Below are 16,325 nucleotides of genomic sequence, written 5' to 3'. Positions count from 1 at the left end.
TATCCACGTGGTTACATATATCAGTATTTTTTATTGCTGTGTAATTTTTGATTGAATACACCACAGTTTATATCACAGTTTATCTTTCTGTTGATGGACATTTTGGTTGTTTCCCAACTCAAACATGAATAAAGTTGTTATGTGCATTTGTACACAACTCTTTTTTGTGGACATTTCTCTCTGGGGTGTACATAGGAGTGGAACGGCTGGGTCATGGGTTAGGTGTATGTTTAGTTTTATGAGAACTGCCAATGAGCGTTTCAAAGTGGCTGTACCATTTGATGCCCCCAACAACATATGAGAGTTCCAGCTGTGCCACATCCTCAGAGCACCTGGTATTGTCACTCTTTTAAATGGGTGTAGGGATATCTGCCTGACTTATTATTTTGCATTTCCTTGATGTGTAGTGATGCCAGGCACCTTTTCATGTGCTTATCAGCTATCTGGAGAAAATCTAACTTTGAAAGTCAGTCCATTTTATAAATTGGGTGGATTGATTTGTAAAAGTTCTTTAAATAGCTAGATACTAATTCTTTGTCTGTATATGGGTTGGGGGGATGAGTATATTCTCCCACTCATGGCATTCCTTTTCACTTCCTTAATGATGTCTATTTTTTCTTTCATTAGTGATGTCTAAGGATGATGGGAAATTCTACTTATGGTTTTTTTTTGGTTTTGTTTTTGTTTTTGTTTTTTTACATGGGCAGGCACCGGGAAACGAACCCAGGTCCTCTGGCATGGCAGGCAAGCATTCTTGCCTGCTGAGCCACCATGGCCCGCCCTTTATGGTTTTTTTATGGTTAGTATTTTTTGCGTCATGTTTTAAAAAATCTTTGCCTACCGCAAAGGTCGTAAAGATTTTTCTCCTATCTTTTCATCTAGAAGCTTTACAGTTTCAGCTTTCATGCTTAGGTCTGTGGTCCATATCGAATTAACTTTTGCATGTGGTGCAAAGGAGAGGCCATTTTTTTCCATATGGATATCCAGTTGCTCAACCTCCAATTATTCAAAAGATTTTCCTTTCTCCCAGGGCTCCTTTGTCACCTTTGTCAAAAATCAAGCACCCCGTATACATGTGACTCTGGGTCTCAAGGCTCTATTCTGTTCCATTGATCTACATGCCTATCCCTACACCCATACCACTCTGTCCCCATTACTTAGGTTATTTACTTGATCTGGGAATCAGACAGAGGAAGTCCTACCACGTGATAATTTCTCTTCAGGATTGTTTTGGCCCTTCCAAGTCCTGTGTGTTTCCATATAAAGTATAGAATCAGCTGTTAATTCCTTAAAAAAAAAAAAAGCCTGCTGTAATACTCTATGCTATCAACCATGCTCCTATAAAATTCCCTACTTCCTCCAATTTATGAATCCCAACTTCTTTCCTTTAATTTTCATTCTTTCATTGCTACTCTTCTGAGAGTTAGACCAACTCATGTTTTTCATATTATTCAAATTACTCTTGGATTTCCCAGGTCAACTCGATTGCTAGAGTCAGAGCACTCCAGGCACACATGTTTTTAGTTGCCTTCTTGGAGTTTTGGTTTGCAATAATTTTACTCAATTTTTCCCCACCTGCCAACTTAATGTTATTGTGGTATTACATCTTTATAATAATATCCCAGTTCATGCTTTCCATTTGAAAACTGAGCTGAATCTAGCACTAAAGCATACAATGAATTTTTACATCTATGCATACCTCCGTAAACACTTCTCAGATCAAGAAATAAGATATTTCCAACATCTCAGAAGTCTCCTTTGTGTCCCTTCCCGAGGAGAAGCACTAACTCTTAATTCTCACACCATAGAATAGTTTTGGCTGATCTAGAACTTCAAAGAACGTATTCATACAGTAGAGGAGATACTCTTACATGTGCCTCGTTTTCCTTCATGTTATGTCTGAGATTCATCCCTGTTGTTGCATCTATCTGTGGTTTGTTCCTTTTCACAGCTGTGTAGTATTCCATTGCATGAATATACCAGGTATTTTATTTCCACTGTGGAAGGAATTTCAGGCTGTCTCCAGTTCTTGTCTATTATAAATGAAGCTGCTATGAATATTCTTGAAAGAAAAAAAAGGCTGGTAGGATTTAGGGGTTGGAGTTGCATTGAATCTATAGATCAATATGGGGAGAATTGACTTTTTAGCAATATGGAGTCTCCCAATCCATAAATATGGTGTATCTCTCCATTTATGAAGTCAATTAATTTCTCTCATAAATGTTTTCTAATGAATTTAATACATATTTATTTAAATTTATTTCTATGTATTTGATATTTTTGCTATTGTAAATGGTATCCTAAAAATGTGTTTTCTAATGGCTTGTTGCTTCAATAAATGATTTTTTGTATATTGACCAAAGTCCACTTTGGACTATATTCATTCATTCAAGTTCTAGTAATTTTGATTTCCTCTTTGATCTGAGTGTTAGACTATTTCTTAATTTCCAAACAAAGATTTTTTAAAATGATCTTCCTGTGGTTGATTTCTAAACTTGTTGGACTATAATTAGAATTTCTATATTATAAAATCCCTTTTATTTCTGGAATTTATTATTGTCTTCTTTATGTCCAGGTACATAATTGGTTTCTATGAGCATAAATAAAGCATATATACTCTCTGTAGTTTAGAAAATTCTGTGTTAAATCAAGCTTACAAATTGCATTATTCAAACCCTCTATAGTTTTGCTCTGTTTTTGCCTAATTTAAAGTTCTAAAATGAGTATTATTAATGTAATTGCCTATGTTTGTGCATTAACATCTGTAACTCTTGTGTTGTCTTCACGGTTTATGTAGAATTATGAATTTTAATTACAATTGTGGATAATGTATATTATTTTACATTATACATCTGTGTGTAATATCTATTTTTCTTAAATAATATTTTTTTGTACTTTTAAATGAATCTGGCCTTGATTTCAACTTATCTGATGCCTTTGCTTTCAACGATTTATTACTTTTTATTTTTTAATTTTTTTTTATTTTTTTATTTTTTGCATGGGCAGGCACTGGGACTCGAACCCGTGTCTCCAGCACAGCAGGCAAGAACTCTACCTGCTGAGCCACTGTGGCCCGCCCTGGTTTATTACTTTTAAATGCATTTATTATAAATAATAAAAAGATGGATTTTTTTTTATGCTGTATGGCAAGGGTCACATTTCATTCTTTTTCCATGTTAATATCCCATTATTGCAGCACCATTTGTTGAATTTGTTTGTTTCAAACCCAGATTTCCCACATGGCCGGCAAGAATTCTACTATTGAACTACCCTTGCACCCCCAAAAAGGTGGATTTTTAAGCACTCGATTCACTTATCTTTTTTTTGTAATAGAATTAAGCTCTTTTGTCATTATTATTAAACTGGAATCTGTCTGCTGTATTGTGCCCATTATTTTATGTTCATTTTATATTTTACTTTGCTTTTAATTCCTTTCTTACATGTATTGGCTTGGAAAAGTTTTTCTTCCCTTTTTGCTCTCCTGTTGATTTGGAAGTTCTAATGCGTGTCTCCATTATGCTGGTGTTTTCCCTCCCATACCTAGCAGTAATAACGAAACCTGTATCCCTCTAGTGATTTTTCAAAGTTGATCAAGACATTTTACTCATCTACACCCCCCCTCTTGGCCTGGATGAGCATTTTAAAAATTGTGATTTTACTCTCCACCCACCCCCCCAACTCGAGAAGATTATTAAGCCTCCTTTTAATTATGTGTCCTATTTGAAGGCTCCCTACTTAACATCTACACTATATAATTCTCTTCTCACCAGTCTCCTAACCGTACTGTCAGCTCTAAGCCTTGCTGTTAAGGTTCTAGGCTCTCGCATGCTCAACGCTGAGAACTGGACCTGGCACTCAAAATGTCTGTCAAATGAATAAATTATCCATTCAGTTGTAACTATATTTATTACAGGATTCATTGTTCATGACAAATATTATACTCTTCATCTGTCCAGAACTGAGATCTCTTTTCTAATACAATTATCAATCGATTAGAGAACTTGGAGTGTTTCCCCCGGCGAGGGCACTTGGGTGACAAACTGGGCACTTGAGTGTCTACAATTGTCCTGCCTTTTGCCATGCTGGGTGAATGACATTTGGCTGGGAACAGGGGGTTGGCTCTCAGCCACAGTTTCTTCAGTGTGTAGATATTGCTCCACTGTCTTCTAGTTTTCAGTGGCACAAATAGAAGTCTGATGCTGGTTTTATTTCCTTTGAAGAAGCCTCTTCCTTTGGTCCAAAAACTTGTACACCTCTCTTTTTACCCCAACACTCAGAAATTTTGTCAGGGTATATGTTTATTACTCCTGCCTGAGTGTTAATAAGATAAACAGCTGCCAAGCTCGATAAAGAAGAAACGAGCAAACAAAATATACATTCGAAATGAGGAAGAATATAACCACAGAAACTGAAGGAACTAAAAGATTTATAAGAGGATCTTAATTTTAAAACATCTGCGACACCTCTGGCTATGGCACCCTTAGGTAGCACCCATGAGTGTGTATGTTGGTGGGGTGGGGGGTGGGGGTGTGTGAAGACATTTGCTGAGTCATAACTTCTACACTGAAGACAGGTTTCCTGAACAAAAGTCGCACACGCAGACAATGGAAACTACCCACTCCTGTAGTCAACTGAGCATTAGCTCCTTTCACTCCCCAAAATGAAACTAAATTGTTCCTCGACTTTGAAGCACAAATACTTGAGAGCTTAAAAAAAAGAGAGAGTGATGAACTGCTTATCATTTGGACACTGTGGATGACGAACATGGCAAAAGGCTGACATCACGGAAGCTCACCTACAAAAGTCAAACAAAGGGAGGCATTTTTGGTGGTGGCTTAGGTCCCCAACGCCCATGTGATGGGGTCTCTGATGGCTCAGAGATGGAGAAATGGATCCAGTATGTGATGTGCCTGCAGAAGGGGGCAGGTGAAGTATACTCAGGGTGGGGGTGGGGGGCTGACAAATCTGTACAGGATTTTAAGGGAATCTGAAAACAGTACAGTGAGTTAGTGTTGCTCTCTAAAGCAGAGCTCTGGAAATTCCCTTTACTTTGCCCAGCCTTACTAGAAACACAGAAGCATCAGAGAGTAAATAATAATTTGTCTGTGCTTGAGATGCACAGGTCCCTGTGCCACCTTGAAGACACAATTCTAAGGGAAGTCAGGATGTCCCCTGAGCCCTGAGGGTCCTGTCGTGCAGGTGGGGCCAGAGCAGTGACGAGGGGTTCATGAAGTTAAGGGGAGCCGTTTTGTACCCCCCAGCTGGAGCCGACCCGCAGACACCCCAAATAGAGAAGTTAGCATTTAGATCCTTCTTTTCCCTTCCTACAGAAGGGTCGGCCCACCCTGCTCTTGCAACCACAGGAGACAGTACCCACATTTCTCAGCTCATGTGGCAGGCCTGACTTCTTACCCTGAGGATGAGGCGTGTGCCTCACTACCTATCTCCCTTCCACCAACATATCTGGGGGAAATACTATTTTCTGACATTTGCAGTGCCCCGCCAACCTTTGACCCGATGGGAAAGAGAAGAATCTTCCAGGCATACCCAACCTGGCGGGTGTGGGCCTGGGTGAGCTGACCCAGGCTTTTGAGTGCCCTAGAGAGAGCCCGTGCTCCCTGCATGGCCTTAGGCAGTGGTCCTGAGCACCTACTGACCACAGCACCCTGCCGGGAAGCACTGCACACTTAGTTCCATTTAATCCTTCCAATGCCATAGGTGCTAAAATCATCCACATTTTTTGTATATTTGGTGCAAAATTTGTATTTCGACTAGTGCATTTCCCTAACATAACTTATGTGGACAGCTTAATCAAACACTATAGTACTTGGAACCTTGCATAGGGCATGAGATTTTGTAGGTTTGTCCAGAGCGATGCCTGGATAAATCCCAGAGTGATTTGAACAGTGAATGGGAAAGTATTTGCAAAGTTCTCTTGGGGGAATGGTGAGAAAGGGGGAAAATACAACTTGCCCAAGTGGAGAATTCCTGATATTCTCACAAGCATGGGGACAACCAAAGCAACAGGATGAGTCCCCAATCTTGGGGTTTGCTCATATGAAACTTAACCCCACAAAGGATAGGCTAAGCCTACTTAAAATTAGGCCTAAGAGTCACCCCCAAAAGAACCTCTTTGGTTGCTCAGATGTGGCCTCTCTCTCTCAGCCAACAGGACAAGCAAACTCACTGCCCTTCCCCTTTCTGCGTGGGACATGACTCCCAGGGGTGTGGACCCTCCTGGCAACATGGGACAGAAATCCTAGAATGAGCTGAGACTCAGCACCAAGGGATTGAGAAAATCTTCTCGACGGAAAGGGGAAAGAGAGAAATGAAACAAAATAAAGTGTCAATGGCTGAGAGATTCCAAACAGAGTCGACAGGTTATCCTGGAGGTTATTCATATGCATTAAATAGATATCACCTTTTTAGTTAAGGCGTAACAGAGAGGCTGGAGGGAACTGCCTGAAAATGTAGAGCTGTGCTCTTGTAGCCATGTTTCTTGAAGATGATTATATAATGATAACACTTTCACAATGTGACTGTGTGGTTGTGAAAACCTTGTGTCTGATGCTCCTTTTATCAACCTTATGGACAGATGAGTAAAACATATGGATTAAAAATAAATAAATAATAGAGGGAACAAATGTTAAAATAAATTAAGTAGATTGAAAAAACTATTTTCAGGTTATCTGTAACATTAAAACTATTTTCATGACAAAAAAAAAATCATCCACAATTTTTATGATGAAAAAAAATCGAGACAGAGTTTAAGCAACTGGGTCCAGGGTGCACGGCTGGCAGGTGGCCAAACCCATGACAAAGGCGTGGCCCTCGGTGGCCCTGGACATCTCCCAGCATCCGTGTCCTCGCTGGGGGGCCTCCCTCTGCTGCAAAAGCCTCCCAACTGGTCTCTGTGTTTCCACTTCTCCTCTCCACTCAGTGTATTCCCACAAGCTTGCAGGACAGTTACAGAAATAATGCAAGCCCCTTGCAGCGAACTCCTACACACCCCAGACACCGAGATCTACCAATTTTAACATTTTGCCACATTTGCCATGCCATTCTGTCCATCTGCCTGTCCATCTGTCTAACTATTCATGAATCCATTGTCTGAGCACTTGAGTATAGGTGGTGTACATCTTGCTCCTCGTACACATAATACTGCCACATGCATTTCCTAAGGACAAGGGTATTCACCTATGCAACACCTTACAGATAATTACCTGGTTCAAAAAAATTTAACCTTACAGACTATATTTCTATTTTTCCTATGCACCAGTAATGTCTTTTTGAGAACTTCGGGATCATGAAATGCATTTAATTATCATTGTCTCTTTAATTGTTTGCTCTTCTTTTTTTATATTTTTACTGAAAAATCTTCACACACATACAGTCCATTCAAAGTATACAATCAGTGGCTCACAATATCATCACATAGTTGTGTATTCATCACCATGATCATTTTTAGAACATTTGCATCACTCCAGAAAAAGAAAGAAAAAGAAAACAGAAAAAATTCATTCATCCCTTACCCCTTACCCCTCCCTCTCATTGAACACTAGTATTGCAATCTACCCAATTTATTTTACCCCTTATCTCCCCGTTATTTATTTATTTTTTTATCCTTTTTTTTTTTTTTACTCATCTGTCCATACCCTGGATAAAAGGGGCATCAGGCACAAGGTTTTCACAATCACACAGTCACATTGTAAAAGTTATATTGTTATACAGTCATATTCACAAGTCAAAGCTACTGGAATACAGCTCAACAGTTTCAGGTACTTCCCTCCAGCCATTCCAATACACTATAAATGACAAAGGGAACCCCAGGATAACCTCTTAACTCTGTTTGAAACCTCTCAGCCATTGAAACTTTATTTTGTCTCATTTCCTCCTTTTGTCAAGAGGCTTTCTCAATCCCTTGATGCCAGGTCCTGGCTCATCCCAGGAGTTCTGTTGCCAGGTAGATTTACACCCCTGCAAGTCATGTCCCACATAGGGAAGAGGGCAGTGAGTTTACCTGCTAAGTTGGCTTAGAGAGGCCACAACTGTCACTTTCTTTTCTTTAATTGCTAGAATATATACACAATATAAACTTTCCCATCTCAGACACTCCCAGGCACACCATTCAGTGGAATTAACCACATTCTCAGTATTGCAGTACCCTCACCGCCTTCCAAGCCAGAATTTCCCATCCCCCCAAACAGAAAACCTACACCCAGTGTGCATTAACTCCCCATTCATTCCTCCTGCTCCCCACTCCTGGCAACCTGTCTCTATGAGCTCCTATATTCTTTGATGTTTTATTTGTAAATGATATGTTACATTTAATATCCTAAGTCTATAACAATCTTGGTTGCTTTGGTACCAACTTAACTTTGGTAGTATACAAAACTATGTTCCTGTACCCCTCCATCCCCCACTTTTATATAGTTTTTGTCACAAATTACATGTTTATACATTCTGAGTCCAAAACCACTGACTTATTACATTTTACGCATTTTCCTTTTAGAGCCCATGGGAAATAAAAAGTGGAGTTACAAGGAAAAGTACAACTGCATTTATATTTACCCATGTCATTATCTTTACTGGAGATCTTTATTTCTTCATATGGGTTTAGTCAATTGTCTAGTGTACTTTCCTTTCAACCTTCAGCATTTCTTGTAGAGCTGGTCTTGTGGTGACAAACTCCCTCAGCTTTTGTTTTATATATCTGGCAATGTCAAAATCTCTCCCTCATTTTTTTAATTTTTACATGGGCAGGCACTGGGAATCGAACCCAGGTCCTTGAGCATGGCAGGCAAGCATTCTTACTTGCTGAGCCACCGTGGCCCGCCCTCCCTCATTTTTGAAAGACAGTTATGCCAGATGCAGAATTCTTGGTTGGCAATTTTTTGCTTTCAGCACTTTAAGTATATCTTCCCACTACCTTCTTGCCTATATTGGTACTTGATCTTATGGAGCTCCCTTGCAGGTGAAATGTTGCTTCTCTCTTGTGGCTTTCAGAATTCTCTCTTTATCTTTGGCATTTGACAATTTGTAACATGGCCTGGGGTGAATCTATTTGGTTCATATGGTTTGGTGTTTGTTGAGCATCTTGGAAGTATATATTCATGTCTTTTGTAAATTTGGGGAGTTTTTGGCTATTTGTATATTTTCTCTGCCCCTTTCTCACTTTCTTGTGCACTTGATAGTGTCCCACAGATTCCTCGGGCTCTGTTCACTTTTCTTCATTTCTTTTTTGTTTCTGCTTCTCAGACTGGATGATTTCAACTGTCTTACCTTTGAGTTCTCTGATTCATTCTTCTGCCAGGTTCAATCTGCTATTCCCTTCCAGGGAATTTTAAATATCTGTTACTTTGATCTTTGGTATGGTTTGGTTCCTTTTCATAATTTCCATCTCTCTATTGGTATTCTCTTTGTGTTCATCTATCATTTTCCTGGTTTCCTTTAGTTCTTTGTCCATGTTTTACTGTAGCTCTTTGAGCATTCTTAGGGCCATTAAAAAAAAAAGTTTTGTCTGGTATGTCCCAGGTCTGGTCCTCCTCATTGATGGTTTCTAATGTTTTAACTCCTTTGCTTGGGCCATCACTTCCTGTTTCTTTGTATGTTTTGTAATCTTTTGTTGATATCTTGGTTTATTCATTTGTTTATGCTGCCAGAAAGCAATATACCAGAAGTGGAATGGCTTTTAAAAAGGGAATTTAATAAATTACACATTACAATTCTATGGCCCAGAAAATGTCCAAATTAAAGCACCAACAAGAGGTTACCTTCACTCAAGAAAGGCTGATGCCATCTGGAATACCTCTGTCAGCTGGGCAGGCACATGGCTGGCTTCTGCTGGTCCCTTGCAGTTGTTTTCAGCCCATTTCCTGTGGTTTCCTCTCTAAGCATTTGTAGGCCTTCACTTAGCTCCTCCAGGATACAACTCTGGCTTCTGGTTTGCTTAGCATCTCATGTGAAGGCACGTGGCAACATCTGCTGGGCTCTACCGTGTCTAGACATCTGGTCTCTCTATCGGCACTCCAAGCATCTCCCAACATCCATGTCTCTGTCAGCTCTGAAGCAACTGTTCTCCATGTGTCTGCATCTGCATTTCCAAACGTATGTGTCTGCATCTGCATTTCTAAACGTATGTGTCTGCGTCTGCACCTGAGGTTTATTCAAAATGTTTCCCCTGTTAAAGGACTCCAGTAAACTTATCAAAACCCACCTGGAATGGGCAAAGTCACATCTCCCTCTAACCAAAAGACCACACCCACAACTGGGCATGACAACATATTCATACAGATAATTTAATCAAAAGTTTCTGCCCTACAATATTGAATCAGAATTAAAAGAAACAGCTGCCCCTACAAGACTGGATCAGGCTGAAAACATGACTTTTCCAGGTTACATAATCGTTTCAAACCGGCCCACTTGGCACCGTGATATTTTAATGATGCATTGTTGTTGGGATTTATACGCGTGAGACTTCTATTCCTTAAGCTCGTTATCAGCTATTTTATGAGAGAGCTTTCCTTGATTGCCAGAAGCTAACTAAAGAGGAAAAAAAAGGAAAGAAAGCACCTTTCCTGTATTTACATTTTGAACAGAGCTTATCCATATAATGAGTTCAGAAGATAGCTCACAGAAGGCCTTCCTGATCCTTTCTGTACACGAGTCTTGCCTTGGGTGTGTATGTGTAGCCCTAGGAATTTCCTTGTTTATATTATTCCAAAAGTTCCCTCTTCTCTAGGAAATAGTTTCCACCTGGTCCCAAGGCACTGCCCTGTGCGTCCTCCAGCCAGCAACCCCCTGCCCCAGGGGGCAGAACTTGCCTGCTCTCCCACGGGCTTCCATACAAGAGTTCCATGAACCACCTTCTACACAGGGCAAGTTCTGGGATGCTGAGTCCCTGAGGCCACCAGCAGACAGAATGGTTCAGACACACATACTCCAGCACATACATGAGGGCTGCTCTGCTCCCTCTAGAACCAGGACTAGGGATCCACCTGGGAGACTGGGCCGTGTCCCCACTGAATCAGTGGGGGAGGTGGGGCATTCCAAGGCGCCACAAAGTCCTACCACCTTTAGGTGGCCTCCTTCTCCATACAGCCTTCCCTCTGGTACTGCAGTCCTTGAACTGTTTTCTGAGCTTTGAGAAGGGTGTTTCTGTCCGTTCTTGCTGGTTATTCAGAGCTTCTGTGGGGGTTAGAGACTTGAAGCATCCTACCCCGCCATCTTGATCCCTCTCACCAAGAGTGACTTTTTAAAACTCTTTATTGCTATACTAAATAATGTACACTACATGTATGTATAGTTCAAAGAATAATAAAAAGAATTTCCAACCATTGTAATAAATGGAGCTTTATCTATTCTTCTGAGGTTCTCTGACATCCCTCCCCTGCCTACCAAGGGGGAACCACCATCCTAATTTTTGTGCTCACCTTTTACATGTTATATATTATTTAGTTGTGCCAGTTTTTGAACTCTGTAAAAATGAAGTTATACCGTATGCATTTTTCTGATACTTTTTCGCCCAAACTTATACTGTTTTGATTCGTCCATGCCAATGTGCACAGCTGTAGTTGATTTATGTTTTATAGTATTTCATTGTATGACCATTTCCCTCTTGGTGGATATATATGGCAGTTACAGTCTTTGCTGTTATGAACAATGTTGACAGAAACATTTTGTTCCTACCTCCTGGTCCACAAGTGCAAGAGCTTCTCTAGGATATGAAGTGTTTAGAATCTTTTCAGACGGTTGAACTATGAGCATGTGTCAAGATTTCACTGCAGGCTTACTATAAGATCAAAGGCCTCTCTCTGGAAGACCAAGTCAAATTTCGCCCTTTGTAGGAAAAGGTAAAGGGGTGGGTGGGGAATGACTAAGCTTATCATTGTCAGACTGCAGACAAAGGGACCATCTAGTTAAAGATCCTTACCCTCTTGGCTGATAACTAACCATCAACTTGGTGGGTAGGTACCTAGTTTCTCAGAAGTGATCTTAAATTGATGACGCTGTACTATAAAATTGCTTGAATATTTTTTTTAGGAAAGCTTGTTGCCTTCCCAGAAAGGTTGAGACTTCCACTGCCCTGCAAGGTCCAGCCCCACATCAGGTTTTAGATAAATGTTCTTTTAGAGTAAGTGGAGCGGGCTTGCTGGATCTAGGATATACACGCGTTCGATTTTCTTTTCCAGAGCGGTTGGACCAATTTATATTCTCAGCCGAGGATGCTTCACATCTTCACCAAAGCTTGGTGTTGGCTGACTTCTAAATTTATGGCAAATTGGAATGAAATTTTATCTCATCATGGTTTTGTGTTTTTTATTTTTTTAGAGTTTGTCTGTTTCTAGATAGACTCTGCATGTCTTGTCCATCAGTCCCTCTGTGCGTGTACACCTGTATGGCTCTACACAAGGTGAAAGTGGGACTCCTCACGATTAACAATCTGTAGGGTCAGTCCAAACCGTCATGTGAAGCCCTCCCACATCCTAGGGAGGGAGCCCAGGGGACTGGGGTGAAGGCTTTGGGGTGGGGTGACCCCATCACTCCTGACCTGTATCCAGTCTGGGGAGCCCCCTCTTTCTCATCCCCACTGGAGGATGGGTGAGCGACCCATGGACCTCACATCCCCACCTCTTCCCAGTGGCCAGAGTGATGAAGGCAATGGGGATTACTGCTTAATGGGTGCAGAGTTTCTGTTTGGGTGATAACGAAGTTTTAGTAATGGATGGTGGTGATGGTAGCGCAACTACGAAAATGATCAGTGCCCCTGAATTGTACCCTTAAGAATGGTTAAAATGGGACTCTCTCTCTCTCTCTCTATTCTATATATATATATATATATGTTACTGCATCAAAAAATAAAATTCAGTTCCTCAATCTCACTAGCCACATTTCAAGTACTTGGTAGCCACATGTGCCTAGAGGCTACTAGATTGACCAGGGCAGATATAGTTCATTTCTATCATTGCAGAATGTTCTATCAGTCAGCCCATTCTAGACACCAGCCCTTGTGTGTATCCATGTTGCAGATATCTACTCCAAGTTTATGGCTGGTCTTTTTGTTATCTTTGTTGGGTATGTTCACAAACAGAAGTTCCTAATTTTAATGTAGTTGAATTTACAACAGATTTTACCAAGCCTCTTTACCTCGAGGGCATAAAGATGTTTCCTTCTAAGAACTATTAAAGCTTTGCTTTTCACATTTAAGGCCTGAAATCCACGCAGAATTTATTTTGGGGGTTGATGTAGAATAGGGATTTATTTTCTTTTTTTTTTTTCCTGATACCACAGCCCCTCCTACCCCATTCTTTGTATATTAGATTTTTATGTAGGCATGGCTCTTTCCCTGGACTCTCTCCTGTATTCCATTAATCCTCAGCCACCTACACTGCCTTAACTATTATAACTTTACATTGTAAAAAAGGCTCAATACCCTGGTTTTCAGAAGTATCATAGCTATTCTTGTTGACCGCACTTTCATATACATTTTAACTCCACTAGTCAAGTTCCCACAAACATCCTGCTGCAGCTTTTACTGGAGAAGCATATCTGCAGATCAGCTGGGAAAGATACAACAGTGAGCAAAATAGACAAGGGGGCTTCCCATCACAGTTGGAATAAACTCCCCATCGCCTCTAAACCCAATCCATACAGGATCTACATTTCCCCCCGCCCCCGCCTCCTCTCCCTCTGTGCTCTGGTCACGCTGCTGGCCATTCCCTGATCTCACTGGGTAGGCTCCTCTGTGGGTTTTGGTGGAAACTCCACCCTCCTCCCTCACGTATTCGCAGGACAGGCTCCATCACTTTGAGTGGGTCTTTGCTCCAACAGCATCTTGTCAGATAGGACCCCATGCTATCTAAAATAGCAGCAGCACTAATCCTTGCTTTATTTTCTCCATAGCGCTCTTCATTACCTCACACGTTATATATGTATTATTTTTTTGTCTGCCTCCCCTACTAGATAATAAGGTCCATGAACCAGAAACTTTGTCTGTCTTCTTTACTATTATATCCTCAGTGCTTGATCTGTGTCTGGAACAGAGTAAGCACTTAATAAATGAAAGAAGCAAGACCAGAAAAATGATCAGAGACTTTGGAAAAACCCAGTAAGGGCTCCAAGTTAGTAGCAGGTAGCCACAGCTGTTTAAAGTCTTATAAATATTTGGTCTGTGCTTATCAATCCTAAAAACACTATCCAAACTGGCCACAAGCCCTGCTGATTTCCCAGGGAGAATAGTGTTTAAGCACCTGGTGATTTTGGAATCCAAGTTCCAAATATGCCATTTATCATATTTCTTTATGAGAGTTTGGGCAGACTGATTTTAATTCATCCCAATTTATCCATATTTTATTTTATGAATTGCATTTTTGGTATCATACCTAAGAAGTCTTTACTTCACCCAAGATCACAAAATTTTATCCTGTGTTTTCTTTTAGAAGCTTTAAAGTTTTGCATTTTACATTTAGGTCTATGATCATTTTGAGTTGAATTTTGTACATAGTGGGAGGTAAAGGTCTAAATATATTTTATTATTTTACATATAGATATCCAATTGACCTAGCACCTTTCATTTAAGGTTATCCCTTCCTTTTTGAATTGCCTTGGTGCCTTCGGTGAAAATCAGGAGATAAATGGGGAGGTTTACTTCTGGACTCTCCATCCTGTTACATTGATCTGTGTGCCCATCTTCATGCCAGCACCACACCGTCTGGATTTCTGTACCTTTGTAGTAAGTTTGAAACCTGGTAAAGCCTCCAACTTTGTTTATCTTAAAAAAAAAAAAGTATTGGCTATTTTAAGTCCTCTTCCATATCCATATACATCTTAGAATCATCTTGTCCGTTTCTATTTAAAAAAAAAAAATGTCTGCTGGGACTTGGGCACCAATTGCATTTAAACTACGGAACAATTGGGGGGAAACTGCCATCTTAACAACACTGAGTATTTGAGCCCATAAACATAATATGTCTCTGCAGTTGGGCAACTGAATAGATTTTTTTTCTTATCCTTATTTCAGGTGGAGCTTACCTGGCCATGGTTGCTCCTGCTTTCAGCCCTCCAAAGATGCCTAATAATGAATTGTTTCATTCTGTTATCAAAAACAAAAACTGAAACAAAAAACCCACACACCTCAAACAGGTCAGAGTTTCTTTTTCCTTTGGAAACAACTTTGTGTTCCTTAGGGCCCTTGACTGCAGGGAGTCTCTGGGGCCATGGAGCTTGGATGATGGGGATTCCTGGAGCCTCCTCTCAGCTTCCACTCCTCTGCCCCACATTCACTCATTCCTTCCACCTTCAATAGCCATTTGCTCACTTTTCCTTTTGTGCTGGACTGCACCCCAGGGTGGGAGCAAGGCAGGGCCTTGGGAGAAGCCAGACGGGAGCGGTGGCTGCTGAGGCCAGAGCCACAGTGTCTCCAAACTGTGGGCACCAAAAGGACTGCTGGCCCCGGGCACTGTCCTCTGGGGTCTGAGAGGGACACATTGTGTACCGGAGCCTCCTCCAGGCACGGGGTGGGGGAGGGGCCCACAGTGCCCCAGTGCCACAGATCCCTCTACTGAACCCAGGGGTCCACTCATGCTGAAGACCCCTCCTGTGGATGAAAGGGAAGGAGGCGGCTCCCCAGCAGAACATATTTACTGAGTTAGGCATTGCCCCGGGCAGGCATGAATAACAAAGCAATAATCTACAGAGAGTAGGAAAACCAGCATCTCAAATAACTTCAGGTATTGATAAGTGTATGCTATGAAAGTGAAAACGGAATACTGCAGTGCAGTAAGAAGCAGGTGGTCGTGGGCGTCTGAAGGAGGGGACTTGAGATGAAACCTTTTTGGATTGTTACTTGCTGGTGTATGGAAATGCCACTGATTTGGGGGGTACTGATCTTGCATCTTGCCACTTTGCTGAATTCACATATTAGTTCTAGCAGCTTTCTTGTAGATTCTTAAGGATTTTCTAGATATAAGATCATATCCTCTGTGAAGAGGGAACTTTGTACTTTTTCCTTTCCAATTTGGATGGCTGTTATTTCTTTTTCTTGCCTGATTGCTCTGGCTAGCATTGCCAGAGCAGTGGTGAAAGTGGGAGTCCTTGTCTGGTTCTTGATCTTAGAGGGCAAGCCTTCAGCCTGTCACCACTGAGTGTGATGCTAGTGGTGGTTTTTTTCCTATTTTCTCCTTATCATACTGGGGAATCCAGTTGAAACCTGACTGATGAGAAAGAGGCAGCCACATGAGGGTCCAAGAGAGAGCAATCCAAGCATAAAAAAAGCACAAGCCCTTGGCCCGGTAGGAGCCTGGTGTGTCTAAAAACAGAAGCCAGCC

The sequence above is a fragment of the Tamandua tetradactyla genome, chromosome 6, assembly GCF_023851605.1.
Source record: "Tamandua tetradactyla isolate mTamTet1 chromosome 6, mTamTet1.pri, whole genome shotgun sequence".
Lineage (NCBI taxonomy): Eukaryota > Metazoa > Chordata > Mammalia > Pilosa > Myrmecophagidae > Tamandua > Tamandua tetradactyla.
Note: the sequence above shows the minus strand (reverse complement) of the source record.